The sequence below is a fragment of the Cyclopterus lumpus genome, chromosome 15 (assembly GCF_009769545.1).
Source record: "Cyclopterus lumpus isolate fCycLum1 chromosome 15, fCycLum1.pri, whole genome shotgun sequence".
Lineage (NCBI taxonomy): Eukaryota > Metazoa > Chordata > Actinopteri > Perciformes > Cyclopteridae > Cyclopterus > Cyclopterus lumpus.
In genome coordinates, this window is record NC_046980.1 from 9,776,993 (window position 1) to 9,791,666 (window position 14,674).

Below are 14,674 nucleotides of genomic sequence, written 5' to 3' on the forward strand. Positions count from 1 at the left end.
AACAGACAAACGGAGAGAGGATACTTGTGTACAATGAGACTGGCCATAGAAAGTGAAGCTATACTTATGCATAATTGGTTTACAATATATTGAAGAGTGAAATTAAGAAGGGATTGGTGAGAAACATGGTAAATATTCTCATCTGGTGCCCGTTACAGTATCAGGATGATATTTATGTCTGAATAAAAGTGCTGCCTAGTGCTGCTGCAGCTCATTTACAGTTTATATAAATCAAATCGTTTTGTATGTTAAAGTTGAGGTAAAGCATTCTCTGAATCTACAAAGTGACCTCTGTTATCACCGGAACAATATCAGTAAGACATCATCTTATGGACACAATCTTGGTTCTCTGGTTTCTAGCTTTAGGACATCTTTTATGTTCACAAATCCTGCCTAGAAAATATTGTGGAAGGAATATATGCATGCATAAAAATCAAGTGGTAGTCTTATTTAAGTTAGTTCCAATAGGAGGGGATGGCAAACAACAACAGGAATAGATTAGATCAGAAAAATGATAACACATTTTTTTTTAAAACAGCACAACAACGAGTTCACCCAAATCCCTTCTCTCCTTGTTAGCATTAGGGTGATGTTGGGGCAGATTTATGACAGTATAACATGGCAAATTAATAGGAAACAGTACGTGTTTGGAATGACAACTGATACTGATGTAGAATTTTCCCTGCTCCAGCATCATAAACAAGTAATGGTTGTATTCTTTATTGTCGAGTTATATTTTATGCTGTCAAGAGAGAAGCCAGAGGAAAGAAACGTCTTCCCCATTGTGGATTTTGTCCCACATTTATACATCTGCTTTGTGGGCGAACTCAGACTTTCAGCCGGGTTCCTGTAGCCTTTCCTCACAGACTGAAAGGAAAGTCGACACTACTGTAATCCTTTCCAATGTTTAAAATATATATATTTTTTTTTACAAAAGAGGACTTCAGAACTTGACCAAAGGTGTTGTGTCTTCTGCGCCCTCATGTTTGTGGGCAGGAAATTGCTTACCCACGACAACCCTTTTCTTCCCACCACACACATGCACATCACACCACAAGTTTCTCCTTTTTAGTCTCCCTCTCCTACTTGGTCTGTTTGTCTTCCTTTCAAGTACATTCCCACCACCATGCCCAACCCTCTCTCTATGTGCCTCCACTTGCACTTCCTCGCTCCTTTCCCATCTCACGCCTTTTGAAGTCTGAGACAGCTTCGAAATCCAATGTGATTCTTTTTTTGGACAGCCAAGGGGAAATGGTTCAGAAAGATGGGCTCAAGTTCGATTACAGCTGTTAATCAAAAATCTACACTGCCCAGCATGGCGTGATGTGAGAAATGATTTTGGTTTCGATGTGTCAAAATCACTATATGTTACATGCACGGGCCTATATGAAGACATATTGTCCTGTAAATCTGGACACATTGTTCCCTGAGCAGAATTAGAAAAATGAAAATTTGCTAGGACAATACAGAATACACACCCGTGAAGATATGTAAGAGAGGACAAAAGAAACTGAAAAACAGAATAAATACACACCAAATGTCCATGCTCAAGCTACTATATCTTCTATGCCTCAGTGCAACTCATTCACCACCCATATCTTACCATTCTGCAAACCCTGTATTATGTCCTGTGACAATGTTGTTGAGCATCTACTCTCAATGTTCTTTAAACTTTTTATGAGATTGTAACATCTTTCAAGACATTCTGATGGCAGGTTTTTGTTTGTCGATAAATGAGACAATCCTGGAAGTAGCATGCATTATGGTCTGCCAAATCTTTTTTTGTTTGTTTGTTTTAAGACAATATCACTTAGGGGTCAAAGTACAAAATGTTCAAACTCCACATGTGGTGGTTCCAAAGGATCATTTTGGTATTCTTACAACTTCATATTTTTGCAAAGTACCTTCAAAGAACTCCAAATCTCCAACATCCACACATCGTATATTTGTTCAAAAGCCAGCATAACAAAAACACAATATTCAACTTTTAAATAATTGAGAGTCCAAGAGAGAGATTAGCCACCTCACTACACAATCCCTTGAGGCAAAACTGATATCACCATCCATGAACTCACAGTAAGAACCTGAACAAGTTGACCCCCTAACTGTCGAAGTAAAGGAGTTTTACTTTTCCTAACTGTTTAATAAATGTTAAATTAAAAAGGTAATCCCTACCACTAGGACATCACCAAAAAGATATCACAGGTTGCAAAAATATTTTAAAATATTAATCCACCAGCCACAACTTTGCTTGTTGCATCTGCATCATTATCCCATAGTTCCATCATATTTCATATTCATGCAGTGGAGTATTGCATGCCATGAGACTCACTTAATAGTTTGTTTTCTACTTCTCAATTGGAATACCAAGCTGTCACATTTACAGGCTCCACTGTAAATATCATACTAAAATTGGGCAAATAAAGAGTGGGAGACAGATGTATTAAACGTTCTCATTTCTCATGGTGCAAATGAATACTGTACCTAGAGGACAAGAGCATAGCAGACAGCTAATTATAAAGCTGGGGTCAATTCAGGGCACAATATCAAGACAAATGAAATGCAAGAACAATGAGAGAGCCCGGAGGACTACACTAGATACAGTTATGGAGTAGAAGTGCTGCAGATGGATATGCAACATTCTGAATCATCTCTAAAAATACAGCATTTTCTCACTATTATCGTATTGCTCAAAAACAGGATCACATATTTTTCTACTATTTCTCTAGTACACTGTAGATAGATAGACAGGTAACTGAGCTATATCCATGCACAAATATAACATTATCTTCTATGATGTGTTTAATCCAGCGACTCTTTTTTATCTAAAAAACGAGCACACGGGCATCTTAGTTTCAGCCAGAGACGTCACTTTCACGGCTTTTAGGTGTGTAGTCTTTCTAATGACATACCTTGACAATCTTATACTTCAACAGTTTTATGACAAAATGCAACTTTCTTGACGTGAACGATTATTTGTTAATTTGACAAAAATTCATGTCACAATTCAAATGGAATCAAATAGTTTTTTTTTCTCTATTGACATATTTTTTAAACGTAAAAAGTTGCCATGGTCTGTTTGACTATCTTGACTATTGGATCAGTGATGCAACACTGGTGGTTTGTGCAGGACCCTGTTCTCCAACACCACCTCTAATTGTTCCAAGATGGGTCGCAGAACAGAACCCAATTATGAGATGCCCTTTACATCTCATCATTTAATTTTGATATTGTGCAATGACTCTCAAATGTTTAATTTATCTATTTAGGCCGACTGTATGTATTTGACAATACTCTTTTAGGACCTCTGTTTTTTACAAAGTAAAAACACAAATGTATCTTGGAGTTTTTGTGTATGTATTTCTTTATTTTGTTATCATCTGTGCCTCTCCAGTGTTGGTAAGTTATATTTGATCATTTTGAAATAAGCTACAGCAGTTTTATATAAATTATAATAATGATATTAATTTATTAAGTTCCCACATATTATATATTAACGTCACATTGTGTTCCCTTGCACCTACATGCATGTAATTATTCTGTTCTGGTACAGAATCAGTAAAGATTAAAATTATTCACAAGTTGATTTTAATAAAATTGGGAAGAATTATACTGCACGTTGCTGGCAGTAAACTAAAGCTTTCTCCATTTCATTTATACCAACATGTAATATTACGAGTATCAATACTTAACAGTAATACCAGTAATGCCTTTGAGTCAAAAGAATAAAGTAAAAATATATTACATTATAATTTACATATTGTATATAGAGGGTCATATATTTTTAATTATATCAGAAATATTATGATATTGTTTTAATATAAAGACATATTTGGGTTTGTTGTACATTTATTTAATTGTGGTACTCAGTAAATAAACTGTAAAAATACTGTACATACAGTTTACATGAACATACTGTACTCTATGTGACAAATTAAATACTTTAAAGCTTTTTTTTTTTAGAATGATTATTTCTCATTCAGCCTGAACCGCCAGTCTGCTTCTTGATTTCTGAGCAAATACAAAACAGCTGCTGACAGCTTCCTGTGTGTGTGAGGAGCTTCCCAAACCTACCAGCACAGAAGAAGCAGATGGGATCAAACTACGTACCTTTGAACTCAACTAACCTTTACATTGTTGTGTTGAATTTGGCCTCCAATGATGGAATCTTATTACTGATACTTATGTAGTCTTAGTGAGGGATTACTTACTCAGCCCACTGAAAGATAGACACTCCATCTGCTCCTGTGGTCCTCCATCCTTCTCATCTGGTCCTGTGGACCTCCATCCTTCTCATCTGGTCCTGTGGTCCTCCATCCTTCTCATATGGTCCTGTGGACCTCCATCCTTCTCATCTGGTCATGTGGTCCTCCATCCTTCTCATCTGGTCCTGTGGACCTCCATCCTTCTCATCTGGTCATGTGGTCCTCCATCCTTCTCATCTGGTCCTGTGGACCTCCATCCTTCTCATCTGGTCCTGTGGTCCTCCATCCTTCTCATCTGGTCCTGTGGACCTCCATCCTTCTCATCTGGTCCTGTGGTCCTCCATCCTTCTCATCTGGTCCTGTGGACCTCCATCCTTCTCATCTGGTCATGTGGTCCTCCATCCTTCTCATCTGGTCCTGTGGACCTCCATCCTTCTCATCTGGTCCTGTGGTCCTCCATCCTTCTCATCTGGTCCTGTGGACCTCCATCCTTCTCATCTGGTCCTGTGGACCTCCATCCTTCTCATCTGATCCTGTGGTCCTCCATCCTTCTCATCTGGTCCTGTGGACCTCCATCCTTCTCATCTGGTCCTGTGGACCTCCATCCTTCTCATCTGGTCATGTGGTCCTCCATCCTTCTCATCTGGTCCTGTGGTCCTCCATCCTTCTCATATGGTCCTGTGGTCGTCCATCCTTCTCATCTGGTCCTGTGGATCTCCATCCTTCTCATCTGGTCCTGTGGACCTCCATCCTTCTCATCTGGTCCTGTGGTCCTCCATCCTTCTCATATGGTCCTGTGGTCCTCCATCCTTCTCATATGGTCCTGTGGTCGTCCATCCTTCTCATCTGGTCCTGTGGACCTCCATCCTTCTCATCTGGTCATGTGGTCCTCCATCCTTCTCATCTGGTCCTGTGGTCCTCCATCCTTCTCATCTCCTCCATCGTCAAGGAGCTGCTGGAAGTTGTGTGATGGCCATTGATACCTGAGTAAAAAAGACTATTCCTAACGTTAGTAATTTTTACCACACATCCATCTGGTTAAGCCACCTTCACCTAACTATAAACATAGAGTAAAATGAACACACTTTTAAAGGATGTGTGTTATTGCTGGTATTAAACGGAACAACAACCATTCACAGTTAACTTACCTCTGGTTTCTGCATCTAGCATAATCAAAAGAGTGTGGTGGAGGGGCGTGGTTGGGCTCAGCTGCAGGGGGGAGTGGTTCAGGGAACGGTGCCAGGAAGAGGCTTAATTGGCCTCAGCTGCATTGGATTGTCTCTCTCTCCTACTTTAACGGCATGGAGAAGAGCAGGAGACACCGTCTGCAAACGAGGCACAACGAATTTGAACGGCCGGACTTAAAGCCGTCCGGAAGACAACCGGCTGGGCTTCTGCGAGGCCAGGCTGAGGGCTGAGGACCGGATCCTTCGCGTACGTGGAACGGCCACGTTCTCGGAGGATGCTCCCGACGCAGCTCCTGGTGCGCCCCAAACCGGTTCCGTGTTAAACATCCCTCCCTCAGTTCCCCCGACCACAGCAAACACTCGTTATGAAATATCATGAGTCCACAATATGTGTTTTTGTCCAGCTTGTGATCTAAAACTGGTGAATATATCACTTGAACTGGTCCAATGAAAAAGCTACTGCAAAGAAGTACATAATAGAATTCAGACATACATTTAACTATGTTGTTAATATAAAGTCATTACGGATTAATGCAAGTTGTACTTAATTTGCCACCATTACACTGGGTATTGTGGAACTTCCCTGTTAACTTATATTTACCATTCTAGGGCAACTTCCTGGTGATAAACCTTTTACCTTTACAACTTTATGAGGACCACAGGAATGCACCATTAGTTTTCTCTCTGCAAAGTTCGATTGTTTAATTTGGGGAGAAAGCACGTTTGTGAGAAAGAGAACCTACAGATACAGAGCCCACTGAAGAAGAACATGTTTGCTGCTGGAGACAAAGGTAACATGTCAGCATGCAAATGTTAGCTACATTTAGCTGCGTAAATACAGTAACTATTAGCCTGTGGCTGCGTAAACTACAATATAAACAGAGGAAAACCATGTAACCGATAACGTGATCGTACATATGTCACGTCATCTTTTAAAATTAGTCAACCAAACTAGTAAGGTTTAGGAAAACCTTCACGGGTGGGCTTAAAAGTATGATAAGTAAAATACATTAACACATCACAACTGTCACGAACATAACATAACATAACTTACGTACTTTGACCCACCCACTATAAGTAGTCTTTCTCCCTGTTTATACTACATTGATAGTTCTGAGTGTTACATATTTACCAACTCATACAACACCAAATACCTGTCTATATCTGGCCACTAAATATTGGGCCCCTTGCTAATGTATTCTACCCATTACTAATAACACACAGTCAGGACCAACATCTAACTGGAGAGAAGAGACATTGGTAGGTGTGTTTATGTGCAGTTAAATGTGCTGTGGCTGAGCTGCTAATTAGCCTTCAAACTAATGCTTGCGTGCACTTTCTCCAGAAGAATATTTGGTCAGTCGTGCCTTACACAAGTGAAGGTGTCTGAATGGCATTAAAATTAAAGCAAAGCTATGTGGCCGTATCAAATATAAATGTCTCCCTTTTCATTTGGATTTTCAACATGAGAACACAGGAGTTGATAATGAGTTGAGCATATGAGATATGAATGCTGTATGGGACAAAACACATTTTAGTTGACTTCAGATTGATTTAAGCCTACCTCTAATTTATAAAACTGACAAGTGGCTCTAATGGACTTGATCATTCAAAGTGCATACAATTTATACTCATGATGTATATTATGTATAATATATTTTATTAATTGAATTAATGTTAAAATGAAAAATCCAAGTTGGTCTGTTGCGCTCATAGCCCCAACACACTTGGATTATCTTGGTTAATCTATCATTGTTATTTTTTTTTTCCCTCCAAGGCATTGTTTTTGTGAACACGCTCTAAAAGACATACTGTACACTTACTGTGACTAACTTGTGAACATTGTCGAGCAGCTAAGGGGTCAGATATTTCCCTCAGGAGGAGGAAGAGCCAAAACTGATTGGAAACGTGAATGAATATTGAATTTACATTTGCAGGTAAACACAAACATGGCTCCAAATGAATACTAATGTTGCTCTGTATCAACAACTATTTGCTCACACGCCTTATATCAGTGTTTACTTGTTGGGCTGCCCCCAAGTGATTAATGCAAGTTTAAAAAGCTGATAAAATCTTCCTGTGAAATACTTAAAAACTGAAAAGACATATTCAGCTGTATTCTTGTCACAAATGTGAGATAGGACCCAAAACGCAGACCATGCATTCAGAAGGGAAGAGTTAAATGACTTGTTGCCAAAATGAAGGTATAGGCTATGTATGCGTGCCTTCGGGCAGGGTGGTACAAGTCGAGATTAAAGTTCAGATTCACTTAGCAGAAACTAAAAAGAGAAAACGCAAAGCAAGAAAAGAACTTTGAAAACCTTTTGAACTGACAATGAGTGACTGGAACTGGGCCGGTCTATGCACTGAGAGGCTGATGAGGGTATGAGACCCATGTGAGGTCGACGGTTAAGGCAAAGCAAGATAAGGGAAGTGACAACGGGCACACTGTTGTGTGGAGCAGTTGGATCCAGTGTGACCATTGCCTTTCTAATATACGGCGGGGGTTTATATGCACATCACTGGACCTCGAAGTTTGTTGCACAACATTTTTAGGAAACTTGTTGTTCACCTTGGAAACCGTAGCAACAGTGGCGCTCATTGTTTTCAGATTGATGTTGTCCAGGTACATACATGGGTGGAGTAATCAGGTGATGGGAAAAGGAGGGAAAGTCTGAGAGCATCTAGTAGTGGATGGATGAAACAGGGGATGTTGCTGGAAAGGAAGGACACAAAGACAATTCTAGTGTTCTTTTTTAAAAGAATAAAATTGGTTCTTATATCGTGTTTGGATCATGCTAAATACCGTCTGTATCTAAAATACTCTTGGCCTGCCTCTTTAACATGCCTGCTGAGATGAAAACATAAATCATGAATAAATGAAAGATTACATTTAATTTGCTGTTTTACCAATGTACCACACAAAAAAAATAATTGGTAGTGTAAAGTGTTTAATGCTGAGCGTAGAAAACATGGTATAAGAGTCTGGTGGGCATTCATAATTTCCAATGTTTAAACGGCCTCCTGGAGGGCCAGCGGCTGAGCCTTATAAGGAATGACACCACGTTTACTCTCTGGATCCCCTGACTACTCACTGTTGTTAACTCTTTACATGTTTTTACTCCGTGCTGAGAAGAAAATGCACCAGTTAAACGGTTACAGAGCAAGTATGCCTACAAAGAGGGTATATGTTCATATCTAATACCAAATCACTTGCCATCCCAGGAGGTCTAATGGAGCTACTGTGATGGAAGCAAACGATGTGATAGGGCAACATACAACTATAGTGCTTCACGCTGTGCTCTTCCTCGCTGGAAGGATAGAGGCGTAATGCTTTCCTCTGAGACTAAATTAAAGGATCTTACCCCTGTGCCCCGGTTCCGCTGTACTCCACTCACTCTATGTTGGTTAGCTTTTGCCACAATGTGATGGAAATGTGACACAGTTAGGTGGGACTCCTGCCTGGGCCTGTACATGGAGGACTAGAGGTGTGTGTGACATATTTCCAGCAACTCCTAGCTGCTCCCAGAACAGCTGCTGAGGACTGTTATGACAGCTTTCCACTGAGAGCACAGGAATCCATCTTCTCTCCACGACACCTCTATTCCATTTCAGTCACTCTTATTTTTATTTTTTCCACAGTTTTTGCAATGCTGTCATTCATGCAGCCGGTTGTGGAGGGCTGAACAAATGGTGGAATGCATTACATTTTCTGAATAACACTTGGTTGGTGTAATTATCCAGGTCTGTGAAACCTTCATACAGTGTAAGGAAACAGAGCAGCTAAATGCTCACACTACTCACAGACAGATATTAGAAAGACATCCTTTGATCTAGCATCGTCTAACCATGCTTTCATCTAACTTTTGACAGCTTTATCAAATCAGAGGTGGAGGCCAGATGCGTGTGGACAAATCTGGGCTCAGATATAGACAAGAAAGGCAAAACAAAACTCTTTTGTTTCCTTGTTTCTTTTTGGTTCATACCATTGTACAATCTTTCATTGGGTGTGCTGAGTAAAAACACATATTTTGTACTTTCCATGAACTCTGCAGAAAGGTAGAGGAGTGCGCAGTTCAGTTACACACTTCACTTACACTGAATAATCTTAAAACGGGCACCTGTTTATCCTGGCTTTGCTTTGCAATAGCAGCAGGAGACCAGAAGGAGACCAGTTTTCTGAGCAGAAGCTTATACATAAAGCTCTGCTGCAAGACACAAAATGTAAAAGTAAGAATTTAAATCCTTCACCAAAAGAAGCCCAGAAAACAATAGAATAGGATTGTGTATGTGTATGTGTTTGCCGTGAGTCATTTAGAAGGCACATAGCAACTTCTTATTTATTTTAATAATCTCTCTGAAACAGATGACATTCATGTTCCCCCGATGCTGTCTAGCTGTGGGTTCAAGGCTAAAATATTCACTGGATGTTGTGTATACATAGAGATATATATAGGTGTGAATATATATGAGTGCAGAAGTAAGAGCTTAAGAGTCAACCATGGGGCAGTTAGTCAGACAGGCTCGCAGCTAGTGTGTTTGCAATCAACAGAACAACCGGGCTCTTGACACTTAATGTGGCAACCACCAGAACACATACAAAAAATAATGATAATGTGCACTGGTGAATAATTAGTCACATTGAGGGGCAGAGCAGTTAGGGGAATAGAGGAACTAATAAGGGTACCCAAGGGGGGTCAAAAGAAGACTGGAATTAAAAGTTTGTTTTAATCTGAAATTCTTTTTAATTTTATGTTAGCAGCATTATGAGAAAACTATTGCTGTTGGCTCATTTAATAGTTTGACAGATGGTTTCTTGCAAACCAAATGGTTTAATTATCTGATGATATTTCTCTAATTATATTCAATCTTGTTAAAAGAGGATAAACGTGTTCTTATCTTATTTGACTTATTTGAAAATACGTAGAATACCTTAGTAACCTGCCTGAGAAATACATACGTTTCGTTCTTAGGACATATCTTTTAGGACATCTTTTCATTTGTTGTCAGTAGGTAAGAATTAGTAAGAATGTAAAATGTGTGCTGTTTTATGTTCTTTGAAAGATAATAAAAAGAAGTAACAATTAAAATGTCTGGAGTGTTATTTACCTTAAAACATGACAGAAATTGTGATAAACCTTTCTTTTTTTGGAGCATAGGTTTCCCATAAATACATACCATATGTAATTACATTAACCTGCCCAAACCCCCCAACCGTAACTGGCTGTACGTATGTAATCAACCCTCCGACCCGAGAGCATGCAGACCTTCTTAAATACGTTCATTATTGATTACCCAAATAACCGCGACAGATGTGTATGTTTACTTGTTTATTCAGGAGGTATAAAAGGGGAAGCCTTACAGAGCCCGAATTTATGAGCAACACCACTGGTCACATTTATTGATTGCGATCTATAAATCACAGTTAAATACAGCTAGCACAACATACTCTTCCTGTTGTATATTTCCATGTGATACATACAGTAGATACTATGTGTATAAAAGAAGATCTGCAGTGCAAATTAACCTGTGAGTCTGGAAATGTTGCTTTCCGCAGAATTCTGCCGGACAGATAGCACTCCAGTGCTGTTGGATAAAAAAAGATAAAGGTTACACTGGAGAGCAATTTGTGCTTTCCAGAGGAATTAATTTAAATTTCAGGTGACCTTGCAGTCAGGTGAGCGTGAGGCAATACTTAGGCAGCTGATTCTAAATACTGCTTGAGCAGGGGCAGATCAAACTCTGCCTAAAGCCTTTCTGAGCTCCAAACTCTCAAATCACCACTTCTCAACCAGCAGACCACAGTGCGTGGCCTCTCCGGCTCTTCCTGGCTTATGTGTATGTATTTCTGCCACTTTGTTCTCAGCCTTTATGCCTCACACCATTAGCAAGCCACCTCTCTTTCCCCCTTTCTTTCTTTCTCTCTCTCTCTCTGCGCCTCTGTTTCCTGCACACGCCAGCAGGATTTAGATACCCTATGTATTATGGATGGGAAAAATAAACAGAATGCGCCATCCATTTATATGACACACTTGTGAGATCACAGGACAGGAGCGATGAGAGTGGTCAAATAAAGCTTCAGTGGGAGACATGGGGGGGGGGGATCTGCTCCATCTCAGAAAACTGAGATGGAGAAGGTCTCATAAATCTTCTTCATTTTTCGTGATGCTTCCCTCAGCATGTCGTCTTGTAACCAATTACATTAAGCCACCACTCCCACTCTTGCTGGGAGTCTATTAAAGTAAGCCTTAATCTAATAGAGGACTTATGTATGTGTTGTTGTGATAATTGTTCCTCTCATTGAGGGTGATAGCACCTTCATCAAGCACAGCCGGGCTCCATAGGACCTCCCTATGCACAAGTAAATTAAAATAGCTGCATATGCAACGTTGTCATGCACTGCAGGGTTACGCTTATGAGAATAATTATTCCCAAGGTTAGGAAAGGACACTTTTCTATTAAATGGTCCCTAACTTTACGGCTCAGATTATCCTCTTCATATTAAAAAAATCCACCAAATATTTTGTCAAATTATCACGTGAGCTAAACGTCCCACAAAAAAATGTGATCACAAGAAATAACTAATTACTGTCACTGAAATTGCTTGTTGTTTTGTCAGCTTGGGAGAAAAACTACTGTTTGAATATTATTTTTTTTTTGCGATAACCTCTCTCTGGATTTGTATGGATGTAATGTTTTTATTTAAGGCCCTGAAGATGATTTTCTGAATCAGCTTCTTGCGATGAATAATAATACAAACACACAGTTTTCTACCTATGTTCAAACAGTTTGGCTTTATTCACATAACAGAGGCGTGTTTGTTTCTGCTCTTCAAACTGGTTTGAAGTGGGTTGGATTCAGTCTTTCTATGCATCACAATTTGTAAATATTCAAATCAAAATGTGATGACGGTGATGAGGCTGAAGCTGATGCTGAGAACAGAGTCAAGCAAAGTGGATCAAAAGACATGTAAAGTTATAATGGTTATACGTTTTCAGGTCTTTATTATACCTTTTAAAGCATACTGTAGCCCTGTTATATAAGATATATGAGGATGCTCAACATGTTCCTAAATAAAAACACACTCAGATCATCGAAAGTATGAACAAAAGTGATCCAAACAAATGATCATCCTTTGTTCCAAAACAAAATGTATGGCAGCATAATTGCACATTTTCACTCTAAAATTAATGCTTGAATGGAGTTTAAATTAAATGGTGCAGGTTCAGGCTAAGCTTCTGCCTAATGTAATCCATAACACTGCAAACAGTGGATGGAATGGGAATTCGACATCTCAGCAGTTCATTTGAAGCAGGCACACACAAAAAACAAGTGAATATTTTCTTTAAACATTTTGTAGTGAGACATCCCAAGCCAAATCTGCTGTAGACTCTATGAATTACACAGTGCACAAAACCTCCTTTCATACAACGCTCAAAAGTTCATAATATCATAGGCCATCAGCTGATGATAAGCTATCCAGGAAATTTGAAGGCCTGCAGAGAAAATTACACATATCCCAACACCAATATCTTGGCCAAAATGAAAGTGATACGTGTGTAACCTAGGTGGAAACAAGGCTATGAATATATATAGATATTGCATCCAAACAGCGTGTTAGGGCGCAATACCTCTGATTGTCCAAGTGGGTCCAAAGCTTATGCTTTTTGACATTATTCATATGGATAGAAAAATAAATGTATGACCTCTATTTACTAAAGATGGTTACAGCGTGATGGCACAGACAAGCTTAAGACAAAACAGCTCTCAGTAAGACATCACTGATGTTGTAATTCTGCACTTCTGTATCTCGGTAAACACGTTGTCTGGTATCACAGGCTGTTACTGTTTTGCCAAAATGGAAATTCAACGCGACTGCATCTTAGAGTATCAGATTGAAAACCGACTGTGTTAAAATAACCTACACAAAAAAATATGTCCCTGCATTGTAGTTTTTTTTTCTTGTTCGTTTTCCAGTAAATGAAAATACATCCAGAATTTAACCAGACCAGGAACTTTGCCACCACTGAATCCAACACAGTGCGTTCACAACTTGCTTCCATATCATCTGACATCAACTCAAGAAAGGGGTTAAAGGAAGTCCAAGTAGACAAATTGTTTATTTTCTCACATTGCTCACCCACTTATTCCCACCAAAGATGAAGAGGTTCAGGATCACGGCCCACAATGCTAAGCAAAACTGTTTGGCACAGACACTGAGCCCATTTTTACAAGTACCAACCGCAGTGTTTCCTGTCAGCTGCATGACAAATAACACTCTGGGGTACTCAAACGCACCGACTTCCCAAAGTTGGATGAAGATGAATTCAAGTTCTTATTTATGCATAATTCATTAGCATTATTCTTTCTATCCTGTCAGTCGGCAATGTGTTTGAGTTCAAGGGCAAAGATGAAATGATAGTACAAAGAGGTTGGATAACTCACAATGGTAAAATGGCATTATATCTCTTCCTTAATGTTTAATCAACGCTGTCACTGAGCCCACACAAGGCTCAGTCAGACTACTCAATTTCAATGACTTCACTGTGTGTGTGTGTATGTGTGGGTGTGTGTGTGTGTGTGTGTGTGTGTGTGTGTGAGAGTGTGTGTGTTTGTGTCAGTGTGCATGACTGGGTATGTGACCAGCTTAGAAGCTAACGTTCTCTCTGAAATGTCCTAGAAACTTCCTCTGCCGTCGGTGTATTTTTGGTGCAGAATAAGAGCTGAAAATCACCAATTAAAATGTCAATGCTAAAACCAGCCGTCAGGACAATGACAGACTTTCATCACACTGATGCAGTGTGTTCCACATACATATTTCATAATTGCTTTACCAGTTAAATTAATGAATTCTCCCCTTTCATCAAAAGTAGCTGCAACCAAACCTGGTCATCTTGTTCATATGCTCAGCCAATTGGAAGGAAAACTGGACCAGTGACAATTTTAATTATTACAACTGGCTGAAAACACTGTATGCTTTTTCCATGAAATGCTGGCTACTGTAACCGACTTTATTACATGCAATAGAGGCTAACAAAAGCTTATAGGATGGGATTATGGTTTTTCAACACAATCCTTTTTGTAAAAGTTGTTCATGTTCATTTGAGAATGTTGACCACACTCAGTAGTCTAAAAAAAAAAAGAAAAAAAAAAAAAGTGTTCCGGTCTTCAAAACTATAAAAATTCAAAAAGGTAATCTTACAATGTAACATTCAGACAATGTTTTAAAACAATGCACACTCTGTTAAGTTCTGTGACTGTATGTTGCACAATTTCCTGCTT